Source organism: Strigops habroptila, chromosome 5, assembly GCF_004027225.2.
Source record: "Strigops habroptila isolate Jane chromosome 5, bStrHab1.2.pri, whole genome shotgun sequence".
Taxonomy (NCBI): domain Eukaryota; kingdom Metazoa; phylum Chordata; class Aves; order Psittaciformes; family Psittacidae; genus Strigops; species Strigops habroptila.
The window spans coordinates 6,105,762-6,121,133 of record NC_044281.2 but is presented as its reverse complement, the minus strand read 5'-3'; the positions used below and the strand labels follow the sequence as shown (position 1 = coordinate 6,121,133).

Sequence of the window (15,372 nt, the reverse complement as noted above, 5' to 3'; positions counted from 1 at the left end):
GAAAGAGCATACATTTGTATGTTCTCATTCCCTCCTGCAGTAAGGTGACACCGCAATGGGAATCCTCCAAGCTATTCATTCCAGCAGGAGAGGACAATTCCAGGCAGGAGCAACAACATGGAAACTGGTCAAATATGAAGTTTTCCCAATAAATTCTGGATAATTTAATGAAAGAGGTGTGACCAGAAAGGTGACTCACCTTCCCACACACTGTATTCAACCTAAACATCACTGACGAATGCCAACAATCCACAGTTGAGATAAAGTCATCATTGTGCTCAAATGGACAAGGACTACTACTGCATATTAACCCATCCTCAGCTTAAATATAGAAAGTCACTTAGAAAAGCAAAACATAACATGCTGTAGCACAGTGTTGGTGGTAAATCAAACCATGCTTTAGCAATGCACTTCCCTAGGAAAAAACCAAGCTAGAAGGCAGTTCCTAATGAATTCGTACAGTACTTGGGTTACTGAAAGTCTTACTGAAATGTCCCTGTGGAGACACCATGTACAGCACCTACCTCACTAGTCCCACAGATCAGGTTCCAAAAAAGGAAGACACTTAGATTAATTTCAATAAATCATAAACCTACACCATGAATCTAAAACCAATACAAACTTTGGTTCTCTAATCCCCAGAAAAGTAGTTTTTCCATTCTCATTTTCCAGAGAACTTAAAACAAAATGAGTAAACAGGACACAGACGGTTGCACTTTCAAGCATGGTGCATGGAGTTGTTTTGGTTGAGGTGGGTTAAAACCTTGAAAGCAAGGTGTGCTATCTGAGAGGACATGGGGCAGTTCTGCGCAAGAAGTCTTTAAGCAGAGATAGACAAATTCCAGATGTTGTAAGTCCCTTGTCACAATCCATATGAATTAACAACTCCCCTTTTGCAACCAGAGAGATGATCCCAGTTGGAAAAACCAAGTTCACAACTGCCTGGTGCTGGCCACGCACTCTTAATAGAGCTTGAGAGAACAACCCTTTCCAAGTCACATCAACCTGTGGATGGGACCATAAAGAAAAGCTGGTGTTGGATGACTGACAAACACAGTGGTACAAACTCCAAACTTCCTGGGGGTCATATTTCTGGGGTTTTTGTGCTGTTCTTTGCTACAACTCAAACTTTTCCAAGAGAGAATGGGGTTTCTGTAACAGTGTCTTACAAAAGCTTCTGCGAGCGCGACTCGCACATCCCAATTACTGTCTTCCAGTGCTTAGACGTTGTTTTCTTCTATTAAAAAATGAAAGCTTATTCCTGCCTTTGACGTGTGTGTTTGTCTATAGTAGGTGATCTGTCGCTTCACCTTTCCCATCTTTCATACCTCACCTGCAGCACATTTGCTCGCATTTAGGGGACCCAATTCTAGTTATGGCTGTGCTGCGGCGATCAAAAATTACTGTTTCCCTGCAAGGGTTTGTTCTTCAGACCTTTTAATGGGGAAAAAGCTGCAAAGATCAAAAAACCACAACAGTGATTCCCCCCCCCGGCCTTTTTCTACAGTTTTGAAGAAGGCAAAAAATATGTATTTCACACCTTTTTAACTGGCCCTTTGCTATCTAGAAAACATGTCGTGATTTAGGTAGTTTTCAGTTCATGCCAATTATAACGCCAATAAATAGTAAAAACCTACCACTTTAATGATTTTTACTACACTGAAGTTTTGCTGCTCTCAAGGTGTGAACTATGAAATCCGGTTTTTGGACCGAAATGAAGAAAATTATTCAAAATGAGGCTTCATACCTTGCTTTTCAAGCAGAATTCTGTGCTTTCATGTAAAAAAGCCACCACCTCAGCATTAAATATGGATGATGTACCTATTTGTGCCTTACTAACAAACCAGATTTCCCAATCCATTTCCTTTAGGCTCTACCTTGGCAAAAAGAATAGATTTTTGTATTAGGTGAGAATGAAAACTATCTGCCAGAGGAAACTGCTCTGAATCATAGACTAGTTAGGGTTGGAAAGGACCTTAAGATCATCTAGTTCCAACCCCCAATACAAGGAGCCAACTTAAAGTGTTAGGCAGCAGAAGTCCATATACCATAAAGCACACTTTTCTTTCCCCCAAGGCCAGACACTACCACTTTGTTTGGGGTAATTAGATAGAATGGTCCAGAGAAATGCTTTAAGTATGGGAGTTTAGATCAGTTATAAATGCACTTTAACAGTAACTAAACTTAAAAAAACCAAACAAAACAACACCCCCCCCATAGATGGCCCACATATGACAAGAAATGTTATTAAAAAAAAATAAAATAGAAAAAGCCCTTCACTTCAGTCACATTATGTCTACATTTAAGTCGCATCAGATACTCTTACCTAGGAAACAAGATACATGGTTCCCACTGACCTTTGGTACCTTTAAGGCAATTTAGAGGTAGCTTGGGCACATCTCCAGTCACAGCCAAGCAGCCCCCACATACGCACAGCACATCAGAGAAATCACATTTAGTCGCCAAGCGATGCAGTAAGGGACGAAGTAAATCAACTTCCACTTCCAAATACAGATTTATTCCCCCCCAATAATCTCTGCCTCGAATTATTATTAATTGGATAACATTACTTCTCCTAATGCATATGAAATCTTTCACTTGTTACAGTCTTCCCTCTGCAGTTTGGTCTGGCTAACCCAAAGCCTCCAGACTCAACACTAGGAATTTAACACCTCCGATTTCCTCGCAAACTGCGGAGAATTTCACACTTTAAATTCAACTTTTTTACCACCTCCTCTCCAAAATTGCCAATCCTGTCTCTGACACAGAAACATTTCTCCTACCAGCCTGCACCAGCTTGTACTTTTAATGAGCCACAGGAAAAAGACGTCAACCGGAGTCCACGAACTTCACTTGTTGGGTTTTTGCTCGAGGAACTGCGTCACCGTACAAAGCAATGGAGGAACTGTCTGTATGTACTGCGAGCTCTTTATTAGTAATGTGTATGTTACGTCTAGTCCCAGGAGGTCATTGCAAGCCAAAAGCAATGTTAAGTGTACAAGCTTTAAATAACTTACAAAGTTAATGTAATGAATGTAAGTGTTATCTGAAATCCATCACCCAGTGGCTTGCTGTAGCCTCAAGCTGTGATAAAACACCACTCATAAATTTATATTAAAACTCTGTTCAATAGCAATTATTTACCAACAAAGATTTATTGATTGCATTTGCTGTTAGAGACTGGGGCTCTAACTGAGTCAATCGGCTTACATTGTTGAGCTTCAGGGCACCAGGAGAAGTTACAGACTGCCATCAGGCTCTGCATCCCAATCATTACTGTGCGAGCAAGAGCAGCTAATGAAAAGCCACCAGTGTAGGATTGATTGGACTTGAGGTAAGAAAAACACACCCAACATGGGTTAAGGGACCACTACACATAATATACACAGTTCATGTGAATACATAGTAACTGGCTAAATCTCACCCCTCGAGATGCCTTCCCATGAGCTACAAACCTTGCCTGCTTAAACAACAGATGAAGACAAATGGTGAAACAATAATGAAATTGGTTTTGGGAAGTATTTAGGTTTTAAGCAGCAAATTATCAGTGTTTAAAAAAGTGATCTCATGAAGTTGCTTAACACTACATCAAAGATGCTGCAGGTGAGCTGCCTTAGTTTTTCAGACAGATGGTAGCAGAAGAGACTTACATACTTCCTTCAAATACAGGTCATCAAAATGCACATGCTGATCACAGAATTCCAGCCTGGTTTGGGTTGAAGGGACCTTAAAGCTCATCCAGTTCCAACCCCCTGCCACGGGCAGGGACACCTTCCACTAGAGCAGGTTGCTCCAAGCCCCTGTGTCCAACCTGGCCTTGAACACTGCCAGGGATGGGGCAGCCACAGCTTCTCTGGGAAAAGTCTGTGCCAGCACCTCAGCACCCTCACAGGGAAGAGCTTCTGCCTCAGAGCTCATCTCAGTCTCCCCTCTGGCAGGTTAAAGCCATTCCCCCTTGTCCTGTCCCTACAGGCCCTTGTCCAAAGCCCCTCTCCAGGTTTCCTGGAGCCCCTTTAGGCACTGGAGCTGCTCTAAGGTGTCCCCTTCAGGAGCCTTCTCTTCTCCAGGCTGCCCCAGCCCAGCTCTCTCAGCCTGGCTCCAGAGCAGAGCTGCTCCAGCCCTCGCAGCAGCTCCGGGGCCTCCTCTGGCCTCGCTCCAACAGCTCCACATCCCTCTTGTGCTGTTGCCCCAGAGCTGGATCAGGACTGCGGGGGGGGTCTCCCCAGAGCGCAGCAGAGTGGGAGAATCCCCTCCCTTGACCTGGATCATCAAGATCCAAGATGATCATCAAGAGATGCCTACAGCCACTGCCTAGCCTGCAGAATTAATACCATGTGTGGAGCAACATACTTTGCCTGCCCTGTTATGCTCCATTTTAATCTTCCTACTTTCCCATGTATTCTGGATTTTCCAAGTGCCACAAGATACAAAAGGTTTAACAAACAGCATAATTAATACCATAATTAATAAGCTTAACTGAGCGCATGTTTTTTGCATTTGCTGTAGCACTTGACTTGAGGTTGGGTTTTTCTTGTTGTTGTTTGTGAGGGATTTTTGTTTGGTTGGTTTTGGTTTGCTTGTTTTCATAGGATCTGGTATATTTGGCTTTTCTTGGCAATGCCAAGTACAAACGGATCTTCTGGAAAAGGTAATATGGTACTTTGTTTGCTCTTTCTTTTCAGAAGTGTACACCACTGCCATGGGTAAGGTACCGCGATCATGCAAGCTTTCTTCTTCTTCCCCTAATTTTTAGCCAACCCCATTCTGTTACCCTGATATTTTGACAAAATGAAATATGTAATCTTGCAGTTAATCATTAAAATATAAATTGTTAAATTTTCACACAAGTTTTCAGCTCTCACAACTATGATTAGTAGCTAGCAGTGCTATGAATTTTCTACAGCTCTACCATTTGCACCCTGTTCACAACAGAAAAGCCTCATGTTTATCAGGAACGTCCTCCCTCACAGAGCTGCAAGGGCAACCATTCATAGCCAGGTTCACAAACTGTTACACATGAATTGTGGACAATAAAACATTTGCTTCCTTTGTATCTATCAACATGATGAACAAATGCTGGTAAATCCTCCAGGATTGCATGACCAGTCAGCTCTAGGTAGCCTGGCCAGCAGCACTGGGTCTAGTCTTGCTTGTCCTAATAGCAAATGAGAGATTAGATCTTAGTTGATCTTCTTTGCTTCCAGAATTTAACTGTAACAGGTTGCAGCTGTGGCTGCCCCATCCCTGGCAGTGTTCAAGGCCAGGTTGGACACAGGGGCTTGGAGCAACCTGCTCTAGTGGAAGGTGTCCCTGCCCCTGGCAGGGGGATGGAACTGTGTGAGCTTTAAGGTCCCTTCCAACCCAAACCAGGTTGGGATTCTGTGAATCCTTCCATACAAATTTAACTTGTTTTCTTGATTTCCAAAACTTTAGTATTTATATCCCACAAATAGAAGGGAATGCTGCTTGGGTTTTTTGGTCAATTAGCTATGAAGCTTTTTAAGTTTTACAGTTGGAAACCTGTAGTAAACATCTCTTACAGTAACAGGATGCAATTGGGGACCAACTGAACCACAAAGCAAAGGCTACAGAAAATGGAATGTCTCTAAAGAGATCTGAAAACTGGAGACCTTGAAGGTTCTTCTGCTTCAGTATCTAACAACATTGCAAACCCCCCCCAAACCCCTAAAAGACTCCATGTATTCTTACTGCAGCCAGGCACACTAAAGACATGGTAAATGGGAAGAAGAAACTTAGTACTTTCTGTTATTGTGGTTTTATTTTTAATGATTGCTCCAACAACCCAACCTCCAGATTCTGACCTTACCCACCAAGAGCAGGTAATGCACAAGTTCCTCTCATATGCAGCAAATAACTTTAAGGGAAGTGTTCACAATTCCCTGGCTTGCAGCTGCAGGGCTTTTAAAAGGTAGGGTATGTACTTCCAACATGGCACAGACAAGGATCCCTCAAGGATGTTGCTGAGCACAGGAACCTACTCACTATAGTTTAAGCACGATGTGGTTGAGAAGAGACAACTGCGCTGCAATGTGGGGACCAAAGGATAGGAAACCATTATCTGGTATGACACATTCAGCCACCTAACGAGCAACTTTATGAAGAGGCAAAAAGATGCTCACGCAAGAACAGTCACCCTGGTGTCTAAAGAAGAATTGGAGTGGAAAGCTGAAGATCCAGCTGTGCTGCAGGATCCAGATGGAGCAATAAACACACTGCCCTGGCAAAGCACTGCAAGTCCAAAGCTGCTCTTGTTTGCCACCATAATACTCCAGACACCCAAACAGGACATCAGAAGACAATGCAGGACATGCAGTTGAAGGACACAGATGCTTAGCAAGGTAGTTCCTGAGTTTTCCTTCAATTTGACAGCTTTGTGAAAGGGGCAGTCTTTTGTTAGCCCCAGTTTATGATTATTTCTAAAATTAGACTTTATAAAACCAAGAGCACATTGCATACTCTGCAGTTATCTCTACGTCCTTTCTACAGAATTTAAATTCAAATGTGTTACAAAATGTAATTACATATTTAAAGGCATGGCACATGTCTCGCTCTAAACCCAGCTGACCACTCTGCACGAGGCACAGCACCTAATAAGTCACAATATTTTCCTGCCTTACACTAGTTTTTACCTCTGTTGCCTTACGAGGTTTGTTCCACTTACTCTGGCCTGGTGAAAAAATAATAATCACAGCCCTTAATAATCTCAAGTAGTCGGTTTATTAACCCCTTGGCATTGGCAGTTGTGGTTTCCTGACACCATCGTCAGCACTGATGTGAAATGCACCGTGATGCAAATCATTATCTTAGCGTGGGAGAAACCAGGCGGCTGATGCCAAGTGGTCTAAGTCAGCAGCAGAGGAGCCGGCAGCGATCAGCTCCGTTTGAACTCTTACCTCTTGCTCCAGCACCACGCACCGAGCTCTAACTACACTGCCCACAACTGAAGTCAGCATCCACGCCAACCGCCTCGCTGAAACGCTGCTGCTTAGACCGAAATGAAAAGGAAAAACAACATTGGGAAACTGATTCATTGCGAGCAAACCCAGCTGCGTGGAACGGGTCATTTGGAAAAGGCTCTAAAAGGAGAAACATTCATGGTGGCGGAGATGGCTGAAGGGTCAGGGATGAAAAAGAAGCAACAAAACATTTATTTCCCTTCAGAAACAAACAGAACATTTGTGGGGGGTGTGTGTATGATATAAAGATAAAGAAAGGAATCATCATGTAGACATCACTACTGCTAGGTAGACGATACAGCTCTCGTTATAGTAGCACTCCATTCCCCGAACCCTGAAATTCTCTTTATCATATTTTATATAAAGTCGGGATTTGGAGGGGGAGGGGGGTTCATGGGAGAAAAGCCATGAAAAGCTTAAAACCCAATTTTAACTTTCTATCCTGATACTATAGTGTTTCCATAGAAACATCAGGCAGACCACTTAAGAGCAGCTTTTTTTTGTAGCCATGTTTGGCACCATACCCCTCCCCTGGACAACCTATTATTTCACAAATGGATGCTTTTTGCAGCTTGTTCTGTGCAGGCTCCGATGAAGGGGGGAAAAGAAAAAGGCTACTGGATCTTTAACCAGTTCCCTTGTGGCCCCCTCCCTTTTTTGTTGGTAATATTTCTGTCATTCTGCCAGGGTATATGGTACAAAGGGTTACACTTTAATTGAGCTGTCAGCATCTCCAACAATCCTATAAAACTCCGATTATGCACGGCGGGGTTAGTGACACACTTGTTATTGTGGATGCCCTATTTGCTAAACCCGAGCCCCCCCCTCACAGGTCACATCACCCACACGACCTTCCTGTCATTAGCCGCGTCTATTCCTACCTCACTGCTGTGAAAATCACACAAGCGAAGGCTTCAAAGCCCTTGCCAGGACTGAATTCGACCAGGAGCTAATCACCCACAAATCCAGCTCAAATGGCAATAATTGGCTAAACTGCTCACCTCTCCAGAGCTCAGCAGTAATTTGGGATAATAAAGAAAAGAATTATTCAGCTAACTGCCCTGAAATGTATGCTTTGTGACCGACACACTTCACATTTTAATAATGATGGACACAAAATCCAATTTAATACAGCATCTCCTGAATAACAAACCCAGGAACACTGGCAGGGGGAAAAAAAAGTGTGTCTTCTATGTGTTTTTTTGTTAAACTGTGTTCCATGTTATTGTGCAGAACGGATCCACACATCATGGTGGGAAATTTGGGGCCCAAAAAGGGCTTCGTGAACAACCCTCAGAAACTCTGCATTATAAATGGAATTTAAATATTATAATTTTATTTGTTTTTAATCAAAACGACTGTCCTGCATTTTGCTGAATGGTTGGACCTCTGAGTCCTTCAACTTTGGTAAGGGTAAGATAAGAAATACCGTTTTTTCCTCTATAGTAGAAGGCTACCTTCCCGTTACTCCAGTGAACAGTATTTCCTCATTGCTTCATTTTACTTTTACACCTTTGTCCTCTGGTCACAGGATTGTCAGCACCCATGACCCCACTGCATACACCTACTGGATAGGTAGTGACACTGCCTGGACTGCTTCACGATGTGACCAGCCTCCCAGGACACACTGAACTGGTTCAACACTGTAAAGATGCTCCACCAATCTTCCATGCATCCACCCCATTCTCCTTCCTCCTATCTCTCCTAAGACCAAGGAAAAAACACACGAAGTGTGTGTGAATACACACACACATACAGAAACACTAACTGCAAGCCCTGACTTGTCCTACTGTTTATGTACCTGAGTTGTCCGATTCACTTGGAGGAATAAGCAAGGGGGCCTACAAGAAACTTGGAGAGGGGCTTTGGACAAGGGCCTATAGGGACAGGACAAGGGGAATGGCTTGAACCTGCCACAGGGGAGATTGAGATGAGCCCTTAGGCAGAAGCTCTTCCCTGTGAGGGTGCTGAGGCGCTGGCACAGACTTTTCCCAGAGAAGCTGTGGCTGCCCCATCCCTGGCAGTGTCCAAGGGCAGGTTGGACACAGGGGCTTGGAGCAACCTGCTCTAGTGGAAGGTGTGAATTTAATATGTACAATTTCCCCTAGCAGGTAAGGTGAGTCAGTTAAAGAGGGTGAAGAAATGTTTTCTCATTAGGTTCCTTATTCTTTTTTTTCGGCTATAATGATGAGAGGGTACTAGTTGCCTAACATACATTAACTGCATCCCTGAAGGATTGTTACTTACACAGAACCACAGACTGGTTTGTGTTGGAAAGGACCTTAAAGCTCATCCAGTTGGGGCTGCCACAGCTTCACAAGATGACACAAGACAGAAAACAAGGGACTGTGGGTTTTGGCTTTTTGTCAAAGACCGACTCAATATCTAGTGGAGAAGAAAGCAACCTACCCAGTCCCCAGAAGCAACTCATAGCACCAGCAGGGTCAGCAAAGGACGACGACACCTCTCCTCAGTACAAACTTGTCATCAACCTTTCTGTAGCCTCTTCATTTGCTTAATCTATACTATATAATTGAAGACTCCTCTGTACCGAGGTACCTCCTCATCTGCCATGCCTCCCTGAACCTCAGTGAAAACCTATCCAAGGCCATTTCCAAGGATTTAAGGGTACAATCCAAAGACAACTTTCAAATACAGGTTTATTACACTGCGTACTTAGGTTGTTACTGCAAAAAAGGCAGAGCTACTGTTGTCATTAACAAAGTAATCAAGGTTTTACTCTGATAGGTATTACAGAAATTACAGTTAGCAAAATAGGAGACATTGCCAGTGTCAGTCACCTGAAAAAACTTTGCTGAGGGATTATAAATCACTGCTTTTGGCAAGGTGGTTGTTATCAGGAATCTTGAAGTAATAACTTGAGACAACCCCAAATTTATTTAACATGGCTCAAACAAGTACTTCTGAGGAAAAAAAGAAGATAGTTTTGTGTAAGCATGCTCTGCCTTATATACAGCACACACTCCTTCTCTCCCCTACTTACCAAGCCTAGCATTAATCAGTGCAATTCCCAAATAAAGGGTTCTGCATACTGTGTCAGCAAGTTAAAAATGGTAATATTGTATTAATGTTAAAATCACTCCAGATACAATACTTCCTATGTAGTATATTTCATGGCTCATTTGCTTCAACAGATATTAAGCTTCAGTCAACAATTAACTACTGACACCTTTTTTTGTGTTCTTTTAAACCAAGAAGATTTATCAGAAAAGCGAAGGCACAACTTGGATTTATTGAATGGATGCTAATTCAGTGTCACCAGTTTATTTTCTTTCTATCAAGAATCCATTCTTGAGAACAATAGGGTCACTTAATCTACATTGCAGCTGAATTGAAATTCAGATTTGAGCCACACAGCACATATTTTAGTCTAAGATTTGCTCTAAGTGCATCTGTTTAAAAGACCATTTAAACTGTTAATTGTTTTTCACTTACCATATAAGATTATTTCCAAATACAACTATTTAAGTGAACATTTAAATGGGGTTTTGTATGCAGCACGTGCTCTATACTGATAGGAAAACAGTGCATCAGAAAATATTAGCCTCTGGAGCCATTTGCTGGTTTTCTGCACCAAACCATTGGTGCTCTCTTACCCTTTCCTGGCGCTACTGCTTCAAAGCCTGGACACGAGACAAACCATCTCACTTCCTACTTCCTGAATCAAGGGACATTTTTATTGATACATTTTTATTGCCACAGGAGTAAAACCAAGGTATTGATAGAAGACTCTGACCTACCTCCCTGCACACTCAGAAGCACATTACAGCATACTTGGGATGGAAAGCCAACCCATCACAGCGATGTAATCCCAAGCCATATTTTGCATTTCACAAGGCATTTTCATCTATCAGAAGCCTTAAGAGTCAGATGATACATATTTGGATCGCTGGCTCATACCCAAATGATATCAGAAGAGGGCTAGGCTGGTCTGGCCTGCAAGCCAGAGGAATATAATTAATACAAGATGTTGTAACAAAGGTGACAGTGCCTAAATTCTCTTGGAAGTATCTTCCCCTAGGAATGGCTGTTATCTAAGTTGGCAGAAAAGTGTGATGCTCCACAAACTGTATCCCATTAGTAAAAGCACACGGCCAGGCAACGCTCTGCTTGGGCATTTCTGTAGCATCAGATTTTTCCACCTGAAGCCTTAAATTTAGGGTGAACTCTTTATGTGTGATCCGTAATACAGAATATGGATTGTTTTGATGTACCTCAGGTAATTTGATGCACTGGTCTCTCAGGATTTTAATGTTTTAGAATAGTCAGTAGTGACAGCAGTATAGCAAAGGCTGTTATCCAGCACTCAAGGCTCAGGAGAAGCCTTACAGCAGCTCCCAGTGCCTAAAGGGGCTGCAAGAAACCTGGAGAGGGGCTTTGGACAAGGGCCTGTAGGGACAGGACAAGGGGAATGGCTTGAACCTGCCAGAGGGGAGATTGAGATGAGCTCTTAGGCAGAAGCTCTTCCCTGTGAGGGTGCTGAGGCGCTGGCACAGACTTTTCCCAGAGAAGCTGTGGCTGCCCCATCCCTGGCAGTGTTCAAGGCCAGGTTGGACACAGGGGCTTGGAGCAACCTGCTCTAGTGGAAGGTGTCCCTGCCCGTGGCAGGGGGTGGGAACTGGAGGAGCTTTAAGGTCTCTTCCAACACAAACCATTCTACAATTCTATGATTCTATGACTCCATATGTATTTCTATGAATGAAGACACATCCGAAGGAGTCAATCCAGGACTTCTTAAAGCAGAAAACTAAAAGATGTTTCCAGAAACAAAGATACTTGCTCCTCCCAAAGTAAAGAGACACACCACCCATTTCCCTCTAAGAGCAGTCTTTCACACATGTTGATCACTCAATTTTAAGCATGTATGTAACATCATCAATATGCTAGTTGAACTGGCAACAGAAGAACATCACGCAAGTGAGCTGCTCCCCTCCAGAGGCTATTACTGTTTTATGAGAGAGTATGTGAGAAGCAGTTAGCTTGCAGGCGATACAGAGGAACACGGTGTTCAGAAAAGGTAATTTATAAAGATCATTTATGGATTTCTCTGTGCAGTTCCTTGGCTGTAGACTAGGCATGTTCTAACACATTGTAGACAATCTCCCGCAAAAAACCAGAATCCATTATTTAGTTAAGTAATCAGCCAGAGACAAGACGAAAGATTAATTTTTAACCACATTTTCCAACTTTCTATAGATAAAAAACCCCACGTGTTTGTAAAGAGAAATACAAAAATATATAAATAAAAATGCAAGGTACCCAGAGTGCAGCTAATGGGATTTGACGCTGGCTTTAATTTTAATGAAGAAAGTTGCCAGTAGCAACAAAACTGTCAGCAGCAGCCAAGCACCATTAATAAAGACCCAGACAACATTAGTGGCACAGCAACAGTACAAAAGGTTCCCCCCGGTTCATGCTGTGCTAAATTGGCTGCCCAATTTTTCTTAAGTGTCCATACTATTTAGAAGACAATTTATTAATTTTTGTCATCCATTGTCAGTTGACAGGCCATCATTTTGCATCCCGGATTTGAGATGAAAACTAATTGAAAAGACTGGCAGTATTTATGAGGGGTATTATTTGTCAATTATGGTTGATAATGATACTTGGTACTACCAACTTTAATACCCCGTGCTCGGGTGTGTCAGTCGGACTCCTTTTCTCTGTCATTTCCATGTTAGTTCTACAAAAGTGACAAAAAGCAACGATCAAATGAATTGAGAAAAGTCAATCCCTGCTCTGAAATCACCAGAGTGAGGGAAAAGGCACCTCTGTTGCCCAGGAAATCACAGCTTTCTCTCAATGAGATCTTCCAGGAAAAAAAGGCCACTTTCCTACAAACAGAACAGATTTGCAGATATGTCATCATCTGAATTATCCCTGCCACTTTATCCAGGCTGCCTGAAGCACAAGGTTTTGCTGGCTTATCACTGACCGCAAAGCGGCAAGTCTTAAGTCCAGTCATTCCAACTCTCCCCTTACCACATCAAGTTTGTTATTTCAGGTTAGATAAGGAAGAAGCTCTTCCCTGTGAGGGTGCTGAGGCGCTGGCACAGACTTTTCCCAGAGAAGCTGTGGCTGCCCCATCCCTGGCAGTGTTCAAGGCCAGGCTGGACGGAGCCTTGGGTGACATGGTCTAGTGTGAGATGTCCCTGCCCGTGGCAGGGGTTGGAACTGGATGAGCTCTAAGGTCCTTTCCAATCCAAACCATTCTATGATTTTCTGATTCTATGAAAAAAGCTTTTACCATTTGGAAGATTACATCACTGTCCCTGGCATCTCTCAGGAGAACACCCTGTAAAATGGTATTGTAATTCAAGTGTTTAAACGGCAAAACAAAATGGTATGGACCTCACTGTGAATCCTAGAGATTTAAAAGCAATTAACACCCTGAAAGAGCAGAAATCTGATGATTACAGGCAATATATCATAAACTTCTACCACAACAGGACTGCTCACATGCTGAACTACTTGTAATACTATGGGATTAGCTGCTGTCAGTATCGGTGCTGGCTTACAATCACAGAATGGTTTGGGTTGGAAGGGACCTTAAAGCTCATCCAGCTCCAACCCCCTGCCACGGGCAGGGACACCTTCCACTAGAGCAGGTTGCTCCAAGCCCCTGTGTCCAACCTGGCCTTGAACACGGCCCCTTTAGGCACTGGAAGGCTGAACTGGAGAGCTTCACAAACCACAAGCATCGCACCACAGCAGCTGCAGGGTTTGAAGACCCACTAAGACAATTGCTGAGCTATTATCCCCAAATGGAACAGGTTTGTTCTGCCATCAGTAGTTGGAACTGGATGAGCTTTAAGGTCCCTTCCCATGCTAACCATTCTGTGAAATGATGCTCGTCTGAAGCCTGATGCTGAAGATGAGCAGGTGAAGCCTCATCTTCAATATTCTAAGACACGGAAGACTTCACCCCTAATTCAAAAAACTCTAGGTGAAAAGAAAACCAACTTGTTCCTGAACAGTTTTCTTCTTCAGCAGGTAAACCTGTCTATAAAAACAGCTCGGTGCCACATGCTTACTGTAAACACAGCAAGAAAGCTCCTTTTCTCCAATGAATCTGTAAAAGGATGGTGCTTTGAAAGAGGATAAATTCGATGTTGAATCCCCTTAATCTAGCTCAACGGGCAGAGAGAACTAGACACCTTTTACAATCTTGATGCTTTTAAGATAAGTGTCTAAAATTTCTACCCCTACTGCAAGCAAACTAGTTCAACCCACAATCTAAGGGAGATAAGGTCACCAAAAGAAACAGTGTAAAAATCTCATTTATTTTCTCAGTATTGTTGAGGTGAATTGCACAGCAGAAGAAATTAAGGGTTCTTTGTAAGCATCCGAACTTCCTGAGGACATTTCTTTGACTAAATCTCCCTTTTTAACCTCTTTGTTGCAAAGTGTCAGCAGCGTATCAGCATCGGGGAGAGTGACTAACACACAGAAGCCGCTCTGCGAGCTATCGCGAGCCCAATCTGGAGTTCACCTCCATGTTAACTCCTACTGCTAATTCATCATCCGAGCACCCGACAGCCAGGCTGATTGTGAGCCTTGCAGGACAATAAGGGTCTCGGCTGACCACCAAAAATCAGCCCAAGGGAGGAGGGGTTGACGGGCACGGACCTGGAGAAGGCCTAAGATAAGTGCTGGCTGTCAGTGCAAGGACAAAGAAGGGCAGGCCCTGGGGAGAGAAAGGAGATAAAAAAAAATCTCGACGACTGCTTTATCTGATGAGGGTTATGGCTAATTAATTATAAACTCAATTACCTAACCCTTACTTCAGCAGTCTCTATTCATTAAGAGATAAAACCTGACTGACTGCTAACTTTCTCTTGCACACATGCACGCACAACACGCTCACTCTGGATTTGCACCCTTTACTGCACTATTCCTTAAAAAAGATCTCCAAAAGCCTCCGTACCTGTCAACTCTGTGCTCACAGGATGGAAGAGTTCTCCTTTCCCCCCCCGCCTTACCACCCAATGCACCCTCTGTTGCACAATGGGAGGGCCAAGCCTCCATGCTGTGCGTTGGCATTTAAAAGGCATTAAACAATAGGCATTACGACATCAAAGCCTCTTTTTCACAGCCAAGTTTCTGCCTCCATGGGCTTCTGATCTAGTTCACATTTTCAATGGAGCTTTTAATTTTGGGTGCTAACAGTGTAGCTTGCTGGCATCAACCAAATATTATTCTCCCAAAGTTTGAGGGTAACCAGCAAAACTGAATTGCATTAAGGAATGAACTCTAAAAGCCCTTAGCCAAGCTAACACTTGCTAATAAGGCAAACTGAATTTGGCATGTAACATATTAAAAATGCCTGTTGTGTGGCTATTCGGATTCCACCTGCATTCCTGTGGTGCCTGGC

At 43.1% G+C, this 15,372-nt stretch overlaps 1 protein-coding gene across 10 annotated transcripts in view; it reads right to left on the bottom strand.

The window, feature by feature from the left end:
• AGAP1 (ArfGAP with GTPase domain, ankyrin repeat and PH domain 1) overlaps positions 1–15,372 on the bottom strand; it is a 344,542-nt gene that overhangs the window by 140,956 nt on the left and 188,214 nt on the right. The window lies entirely within an intron of this gene.